We start from the raw sequence: 10,179 nt of genomic DNA on the forward strand, positions 1-10,179 counted from the left end.
GCTTTTCCCCCAGTCTCTTGGCTTCTGAGATCTATCTGTAATGGTGTGGGACAGTTCCTGCAGGCAGAAGCAAGCATGGTCTTGTGGTGAAGTCACTTGGCAAAGGCAGTGGGGCCCGTTCCCAGCCTTGTTGCAGACCCTGTGTGATCTTATCAGCACAGATCCAAGCTGTGCCTTCTCCCTCTCTCCAGAGCTCCCAGCTGCGAGCGTGCATGCTTGGCATGCAAACAGTGCCGAGATTAAGTCTACTGGGAGAAAAACAGAGGGTGCAAAGCTACATTTCCGTTATCAGTGTAATCTATTGTATTCGAAAATCAAACAACCAGATACTATGCTAAAAAAACATCTGCATTTCATCTTCAGTACTAACTCATCCTCTTTCTCAAAGGATCTAATTCCCTAGAGTCTTTTCTGAGCAACGTCACTTGTTTTATGGGATAAGAAAATAACTAAGTTGCTTCCAGAGATGTATATTACAGAATCACAGAATTGTTGGGGTTAGAAGAAACCTCTAGAGATCGAGTCTGACCTCCTGCTAAAGCAGGTTTCCTACAGCAGGTTGCACTGGAAGGCATCCAGGCAGGTCTTGAATATTTCCAGAGAAGGAGATTCCACCAGCTTTCTGGGCGACCTTTCCAATGCTACGTCACTCTGTCAGTGAAGTTCTTCCTTGCTTTAGCATGGAACTTACAATTTATTCTTAAAAAGCACTAGGATGTTACTTACATTTCAAACGAAACCAATGACTTAAGACAGCTCTTTCTATCTAAAGTGCTCTTCACCTCTCCCAAAAACCAATGTGCCACCCAAGTGCTGGTGTAAGCAATTCAGCCAACGCTGCTGGTATGGGATTACAGCATCCCATGGTCTTTGTGTCCTGCAACCATGTGGAATCCAACTACCAGCACTTGGCAACAAAATGGCACAATTAATTCAAACATGGCAAAATTGCCCCAAATTTGTCCCACAGACAGCCAGATATTAAGTGGATCCAGGGCAGTGTTAATTATAGAATTCCAAACTGATTTGGGCTGAAAGGGCCTTTAAAGCCTCCCCAGCCCCAACCCCTCCATGGTCAGAGGCACATCCCATAAACCAGGTGCTCATAGCCCTGGGTCTCTCTTGGCTGTCTGGGAAGCAGTGCCAGGGCCTCACCATCCTCTGAGTAATGAATTTCCTCCGAACACCTAACCTAAATTTCCCCTCTTCTGGATGAAAACCATTCCCCCTTGTCCTATCACTGTGTACCCATGTCAAAAGTCACTCTCCCTGCTGTTTATCAGCTCCCTTGAAGTACTGGAAGGCCAGAATGAGGTTTCTGCAGAGCTGTCCTTTCTCCAGGCTCAGCACCCCCAACCTGCTCAGCCTTTAAACTTAAGCCTGTGCACTGCACTTTGTTGCTCTCACTCCTCCAGAGATGATCTTTGCATTTTCTCTGTTTAATACGTCTCTAACTTCAGCAAAAGCTCCAGATACCAAGAAAAAGGGTTTAAAAATTGCATAAAACAATGCAAGGAAAAAAAAACCAAACCTACCACAATTAAAGTCCTTGACAGAAATCATTGATTGTGGTTTTTTTTTCCTGCTGATAGAACTGCTGCACATAGTGAGAAATGCTGTGGTGGCAGACTGGACTCCTGTGCAGGCTTCCTGCATCATCCTCTCATTCTTGGACGCTTTATGGCAGAGTCAAAACACAGTGCAAAACAACTTTGAAACAAAATATTTTGCAAGAATGAACAAACTGTACTTACTTTTCCCAATCAGATCAGGAAGCTCATTTGACTCTCCTCTTCATTGTACAGAAGCTATTGTTGACCAAAGTCAATGTAAAAATAGACACCGGTGAGCATGGGGCTGCTCTCATGAGGGCAACACAGGCTGGAAGGAGAATATGCTGATCACAAAACCACATCCTTGTGGGCTCAAACTTCAAGACTTAAAAAGTAAGACCCCAAGTGTTTGTTTTTTGTTTTGTTTTTTTTTTAATCAGGACTGCTGGTTATTGAATGTTTGAGGTTGACAATATGGAATCAAGTTGACAGTTCTTACATGAAAGTGCCTTTGAAATGTACATCATCTGTTTTCTTTGTGAGCAGCAATAGAAATGGAGAAAAGCGGTCAGAAAATTAATCTTTATCCAGAACTCTGTGGTGGGCTGAACCTGACTGGCTGTAAGATACTCATTCTACTGACTTCTCTCTCCTTCTCCTCCACAGAACAGGGAGAGAAAATAAGACAGAAATGCTCACAGGTTGAAATAGACACGATTTAATAAAAACGGCAAAAGCTTTGCACAGAAGCAAAACAAAAAGAGGAATCACTTACTACCTCTCATCATCAGGCAGATGTCCAATCACATCCTGGGAAGCAAGGCCTCAGTGTACATAGCAGTTGCTTGAGAGAACTGCAATCACAGGTGTCACCTTTCCTCCCCATGTCCCTCAGCTTTTACTGATGAGCATGATATCATATCCCTTGCATGGAACCTTTGGTTAGTTGGAGTCAGCTGTCTTGGCTGTCCTTTCCCAACTTCTTGCCCAGCTCCAGCCTACTGGCCTTTGGAGGGAGTGGAAAGATGTTAAAGAGAAAGCTTCAATCCGTGCAAGTACTACTTAGCAGTAGCCAAAACACAGATGTGCTGTCAGCATTGTTTTAGCCACAAACGCAAAACACAGTATATGGTAGGAACTTTCTTGCATCTTTAGTTCTGCACATAGCTTTCCCAATCAGAGATCTGAAATTGGGCACACTTCTGTGGCAGACTCTGGCTCAAGTTTAGTTTTAAAGTAACACAAGATAATCTTCATTTTAGACCTGTGTGAGTCTGGTGGTGACTTATCAGCTATGTTCCAAAATAGACTAGTTTTGTTCAACTGATATCACAAAAGTTGCCATTTTTCAGTGACCAAGCTAAGTGGCTCTGTTTCAAATGAATGAAAGGAAAATTAAGCCAAGGTGCAGTTATGTCTGCCTACATTTGAGATAATTGTGCATGATGCTTTTAGAAGAGACAAGTTAAATGTGTGGTAATCTCAAAAAATACTTGTGTTTGTCAAGCTTCTGTGGATTGCTTGTGGTTTGCCTGTTTGCATTGGTTACCAGATTGGATCAGCATGCTGCTGGGCTCTGTTTTGCATTGTCTTTGACCTACTGCAAAGAATGCAAGCTGAAAAAGGGGGCAGAAACTGACAAGATCATTAATACCACAAGAACATTCACAAACAGTGGTTCCTTACTCTGAATTCCTACCTGTAATGGGAGGAAGAGTCATTTGGTACCAATTCCCATATGTAATACTTACGTGTCTGCTGCCAGCCTTCTGAGTGGAATCAATATTAGTCATCCATCTACATGGACTTTAAGAGTGCTTGATTCAGAAGAGGAATGATATAAAATGTATTGGGACACAGCATGGTTTGTTTAGGCTCAGAACAAGTGTGTCTAATTGCAATATATAGCTAGCATAGAAGCATAAAATTATAGAATGTCTTGGGTTAGAAAGGACTTCAAGGATCATCAAGTCCCAAACTTCCTGCCACAGGCAGGGTTGCCAGCTGCTAGATCAACTGCTACATCAGATTGTCTAGGGGCCCATTCAACCTGGCCTTAATCACCTCTAGGCATGGAGTATCCACAACCTCTCTGGGCAGCCTGTTCCAGCACCTCACCACTGTCTCAGTAAAAAACTTGCCCCTGACATCTAATATAAATCTCCTTTCCTTGAGTTTAAAACCATTCCCCCTTGCCTTATCACTATTCACCCTTGTAAAAAGTTGATTTCCCTCTTGTTTATAAAGTCCCTTTGAATATTGGAAGGCCACGATGAGGTCTCCCTGCAGCCTTCTCTTTTCTAGGCTGGATAAGCCCAGTTCCTTCAGTTCCTCAGTTCCTTCAAAGGAGAGGTGCTCCAGACCTTTGATCATCTTCATGGTCCTCCTCTGGACCCTCTCCAAAAGCTCTATATATTTCTTATGCTGGAGGCCCCAGACTTGGATGCAGTACTCCAGATGGTGCCTCATGAGGGCAGAGCAGAATGGAACAATCACCTGCCTTGCCCTGCTGCAACCCCTCTTTTAATGGAACTCAGGATATCATTGGCCTTCCAAGCTGCAAGCACACACTGCTGGCTCATGTTAAGTTTTCATCAGCTAGGACCCTTAAGTACTTCTCAGCAGAATGACTCTCAAGGAGTACTTCTCCCAGTTTGTATACATATCTGGGATTACCTTGACCCAAGCACAAAAGCTTGCACTTTGCTTTGTTTAATATCATTAAGTTCACAGGGGCCCACCTTTTGAGTTTACCAAGATCACTCTGAATGGCATCCTTTCCTTCTGTTTTATCAACCTCACCACTCAGTTTGGTGTCATCAGCAAACCTGCTGAGGGTGCACTCGATTCTATCACCAGTGTCATTGATGAAGATGTTAAAGAGCACCGGTCCCAAGACAGACCCTTGGGGGACACTGCTTGTTACCGGCCTCCACCTGGACGTAGAACCGTTGACCACAACCCACTGACTGCAGCCTTCCAACCAATTTCTTATCCACAGGAATAGTCCTCCCTTCAAGTCCATGTCTCGCCAATTTAGAGAGAAGAATTTGGTGGGGGATCATGTCAAAGGCCTTGCAGATGTCCACCTAAATTACATCAGTTGCTTTCCGTTTGTCCACTGATGCCATCACTCCATCATAAGTGCCACCAGGTTGGTCAGGAACAAGCTTTCCTTGGTGAAGCCGTGCTGGTTGTCTCAGGTCACCCACTCATCCCTCATGTGCCCTAACGTATCTTCCGGGAGGATCTGTTCCATGATCTTCCCAAGCACAGAGATGAGGCTCGCTGGCCTGTTCTTGCCCAGGTCTTCCTTACTTCCTTTCTTGTAAAAAGCATTTTTAATTAATTGTCGAGATAAAGGTAATTCATTCTATGTGTAATTCATTCTATGTTTAGAACCAAGTTCCCTAGCATCTTTATCTGACTGTTGTTTAAAGGAAACCTGGCACACAAAGGAAGGAGTTAACATGATTAGGGGAATTATGAATAGTTCAGTTGTTATTACAGCCAACAGGCCACCCATAAATGTATATCAAGTATTGAGCTCAGCAGGAGTTAGGCACAAAATTAGGACACATAATGAGTCATAAAGTGCCAGGAATAATGAGAGACAGCATAAAACAAGCCATTTCTCTCTCCTGGGCTTGTCCAGAGATGGTGACAAGAAGCCCTCCGCTATTTCAGCTGTTCCTGCTGAAATAACATTTTTTACTTACACTGAATTATAGCCGTGGCTGAGCTGCCTGAGCTATGGAGCTGGTGCTGCCTGGTGAAGCTCTAGTGGAAGAATGAGAATCCAGCAGTGATCGTATCTTTTCCGCTTGCTTGCAGGACATTGAATGTATCATCTCATATTATAATTCATTTTCATAGTTCTCTCTCTGCTTCTCCTCTTAGGGGAGATTGTTAGTTGACATAGCATTAAAGAAAAACAAGAGTGGGAAAGAAAGATGTTAGAATAAAGTATCCTGATCATTAAAAAGCTGAATGTTTAAAGATAGGTCCTATTACTGGCTGAATCCAAGTCTGTGTAAGAAGTGCTTAACCAGCCAAGGGTTGACATTATTTCTTGACTACAGTGGCCTGAGCTCCTAGCTTGATCTCACACCTTCGTCACTACTCTGGACTTGCCTGGAAATCCCTGTACTGTGGTTTATGATGGTTACTGGCACTGGACCTGCCCTGATCACATTGTTTGGGTGCTGTGGGGCTATGCCATGGGTCAGGGAGGTCCCTGCATTGCTTGCCTTGCTGTTGCCCCTGCTCACTGTCCCTTGTGGAGCAGCCCATTCTTATAGCCCACCGACTGTACTGTTACTCAGGAAGTAGGGTTCAATCTAATAACTGTAGGGAGCGTGTGTAGTGTCAAAGGGTGGAGTAAGAGTGATGTCAGTAAAGCTGAAAAAGTGGTTCCCAGGAAGATTCAGAGGAGAGGAAAGTTAAGTGTTGCAGAAAATGTCTCACACAGTGTAAGGTGAAGAATCTTTCCTGTCCTGCTGCTCCTGACACATATCCCTGACATTTTTTTCCCATTTCTCCACAGATATTTTGCTCAGTCCACAAAAGAAGTGGTAGATCTCACTCAGTTTGAATATCTGAAACCCAGAGGTGCCCGTTGTGAACTTCAACTGCTTCTATCTGACATGATAGAGGGAGCTCAAGATTGTGAATGCTCTTATCTTGAAATGAGTCTAAGAGGCTGTGAGCCACCTCCTAGTATGCCTACCGTGGGTTCTGGGATGGGTCTAATTCAGCCTAACCACCTCTACTTTGAAAGGACTAAAATTAGGTGAGGTTAATTCTTCCCCTTCTCCAATCCCCAGAGAATCCAACGTGTTTCAGAGTGCTGTAGCTCTTAAGTCTCAGAACCAAATGGTAAAGCCTTTATTTAGCTGAGGGATCCTCTTGTATGTTCTGCGTAGACTCACAGGTGAAAACTTTACCTGATTGACAGCAAAGGAGAGCTTTACAGTAAATGATTCTGGCCCAGAAAGTCATTGGATTCCCTACAGTTCTTTACTTGAAGTTACTTCATGTGCTTAGCTGGACTTCCCTTCACAAGATTGGAGCATGATGGCTACTGGCATGTTTGTGAAGAACCAAGAGGACCAGTGAGACTTTAATCCCCAATAGATCTGCCCACTCCCAATCCTCAAGGAATGTATAGAAATGAAAAAGGGCCTTATAGGCAATAATACTTCAAGAAGTCAAGATGTTCTCCTTTGTATGGGGAGACACTTAAGCCATTCATGGGATTTGGGGGGGTAAGGGGAAAGGAGAAAGAAAAAAAAAAAAAAGCCTAAAATCTGTGATAGATCATCCTTGAAGGAGATACTGTTCCACTGCACAGCTGCATAGGAAAAGATACTCACTTTACTTTGCTTTATATTTTTTTGTTAAAGGTCTGGAGCTTAAATTTTAAAGCAAGGCTTCGGGAACACACTGTGATGCAGACCATCAGTATGAATAAAATGTGTTAACAGGGATATGCTGAATTTAGTGAGATGTTTGGCAATGTCTGTATCACAGTGGGGAACTACTTAGTTGTGGCAATGCAGAGTAGTAGTTTAGTTTTTTTTTGCTAAGGAAAAGACAGAATACAAATGAGGCTACTGCAGAATGCCAGCTAGTGGGATATATATACAATGTGCAGCCTGACTATTTTATTGTTTAAAAAAATGATGGCAATACTAAAATCTTAAACTTCTGACCTATAAAGACAGAATGGCAGAGCAGTTCTTTCTTAGTGTTCTTGTTATTATTATATAAATCAGAAACGTAAACTAAAACAGAAATGTCCCTAAGCATTACAGAACCTTGTATCTATCAGGTTTCATATTCCTCACTGCTGAGAGTGGGTGAGGCAGCTGCCAAGGTTAATAATTGCCTCCTAAACTGGCATCTTCATACCTCTCTGAATAGCATTTTAGAAGAGAGGTTTGCTCTTTGGATAAACTATTTCTGTTTATAGTGTCATGTCCCCCTAGCCTAGCTGACATGATTGCGATTTGCAGCCCTGGAGGAAAGATTGCTATGTCTCCTGTGACCCTTGCAGGACTGCTTTAGATGTGGTGCTTTCCCTAGACTTCTGTTACCCCTCATTCCATCCCCATTTTACAGACCAGCATTATGCTGAGGGCTATAGAGAAGGATCCATCCACCTCTGTGAAAATGCTTCACATTGGTAATTCTTCCATTCACTGTGTGCTGTTGCACTGTCAGGAGTGACTTTGGCTTTGCTCAGGCACAAGCATTGTCTCCCTGGCCTCAGTTTCTGTGTGGTTGCTGAAAGCTGCTTCAAAGAAGCTGCTTCTCTTTGTCCAGATATACTCATAGACATGGTCACACACTGAATGGGTCCAAGAGAAAAGACAAAGCCACGTGTTATGTCTGTATCAGTCTTTCACAACTGGCTGGGATGTTTCTTCTGTTGGATCAATGAATAGGGAGGTTGTGTTTCTCCATAATTTCCCTGGACAGTGAGTATATGCCATCAGTTGAAGGAATAAGAGCAGTGACACACCTCTCAAACTGCTTAATCCTTTCCAGGATGGATCTTTCTACCAAGGGCTGAGAATGTGATATACTCACAGGGGAAGCTGATATGCCAAAAATCTGTTAGTTTCAAACTCAAATAGTATTTGAAATTTAAAGAAGAAAAAAAAAAATCACTCTGCACAACAATCAAAGTTCTTTGCAGTTTTATAACTACTCCTAAGCACAGAGCAAGACTCCATTTCCTTTCCCTTTGCTTTGCCCATTAGAACTGCATCAACTCTGTGACCATTCTTGTTTTTACTTCCACAGCTTGGCCCAAGCAGGAAAACTGATCCCTTAATCTTAAAAATCTACTGCATATTTTGTAAGATCTGTGAAAATTACGAAGCTGAAGCCTTTGGATCCTTTGTTCTTACAGTTTTCATTTCATGGATGGGTCCTATGGGCAAGATCTGTGTCGAGCAGCAATGCTTCCCCTTCATCAGGGCAATGATGCAAAAGGTCATTCTGACCTGAAGAACAGTCTGAAAGCAGAGATACCTCTGGCTGTGCACTCCCATCTCTGAGAGTAAAGCAGATATCTTCAGCTGTTAGCACTTGCTTGTCCTTGACTAATAACTTATTTTCAGAGGAAAGGAAAAATCAGCAACTGGGTGAGAAATGACTTGCTCAGAACTGTAGTTTATCAGAGTGTGGATATTTCACAGTGGCTTTTTCTGGCAAAGAATTGCTCCCCTCATAGATCAATGATAAGTATGAACCAGGTCATTCTCCGAAATCTGGAGAGTAAGAAGTAGATTCAGAGAAGTGCCAACAAATGTATATGCACCAAATATTTCCCTGTGGGTTCTGGGAAAGGGCACCTTCATAAGAAAACATATTGTTATTCAAACCAGAATGTTTCATTTCTTCAAGGAATGAAGACAACTCATTCCAAATAGCAAACAAAAACAATGGCCGCTCCTGTTTCTTGGAAGTCTGAAGGATTTGCATCAACAGAAAACAGCAGCTGCTAGGATAGGTTTATTTCCTTGTTATTTATCTCCTTAGCAGTTACCCATAACTGGTGTTTCACTTTCTGACCTAACCTGGAGTTACTCCTTTCCGCACTACTGATCGAAGTCTGCTGAGACTCCACATGTGCTGGTCTGGTCTGATTTGCAGAACTGTGCTTGAGTCCTGCTCAGAGAGGAATATTATTGCTCTTCTGCCACCTCTCCTGAGACAAAATCAGCCAAACTCTGCAGAAAACAAGGGGTTAATAGCAGTGATGCAACAAGACTGTTTCCTGGAAAAGGAGATATTGTCTACAAGTGTTCACAGTGCCTTTCAGAGAGTAAAAGAGAATTGAAACAGGCTCTATTCTCAAATAGCTGACATTGAGCATCTTCTAGCTAAAATATTCTGTACAAAGCACTAGAATTATTTTCCATTAAGTGGTCAACAATATGCTCAGGTGAATGCAGATAGGGTTTAGAGCAACACAGCCTCAAACTTCTAAAATAGTAGAAGGGCTCAGAAAGGAAGGGAGCCTAGGTCTAATTCAAAACTTAATATGTGTTTTCAACATGCATAGCTGCTACAACAGTAGAAGTTAAAAGACCAACAATAACTCTGGCCAGTTTTATTTATGTTGGGTTTCAGCCCAAATAAAAATTCCCAGAAGAAAAAGAAAAGGAAGGTCATGATAGGAAGCACTGAGGTGACTGGAGCTCTGATCAGTCAGGCTTCTAAAGCTTAATTCTTAACCCTAGGCTTCTTTCTGCTGGTAAAAATAGCTGCTGCCAAAATAGTGATGGCTTTAAAGAAGCTGCGGTGCTTTTGCTTCCAGAGGAATTCCATTTTGTTTCTGTGTACAGCATTAAAACAAATATGTGGTAGAGAAAATAATATTAGAGTGGCAATAGAGATTTTCCAGCTGCTCTTTAATTTTTCCAAAAGAAATAATCGAGGGCAAAATGAAAATACAAGATCCTTCTTTGAATAGAGTCCTTTCTTCGCTGTAGGCAAAAATGAATACACAGGATCTTGAGCTGAGCTGAAACAGATCTCTGAGGATCCATTTAGAGGGATATTTGAAGGCTTTGAAGAATTCAGTGAAAAAAGGAGGCTGGATTCTCATCAG

The sequence above is a fragment of the Centrocercus urophasianus genome, unplaced genomic scaffold (genome assembly GCF_019232065.1).
Source record: "Centrocercus urophasianus isolate 14NV4802_14NV808 unplaced genomic scaffold, USGS_Curo_1.0 seq_12, whole genome shotgun sequence".
Classification (NCBI taxonomy): Eukaryota; Metazoa; Chordata; class Aves; order Galliformes; family Phasianidae; genus Centrocercus; species Centrocercus urophasianus.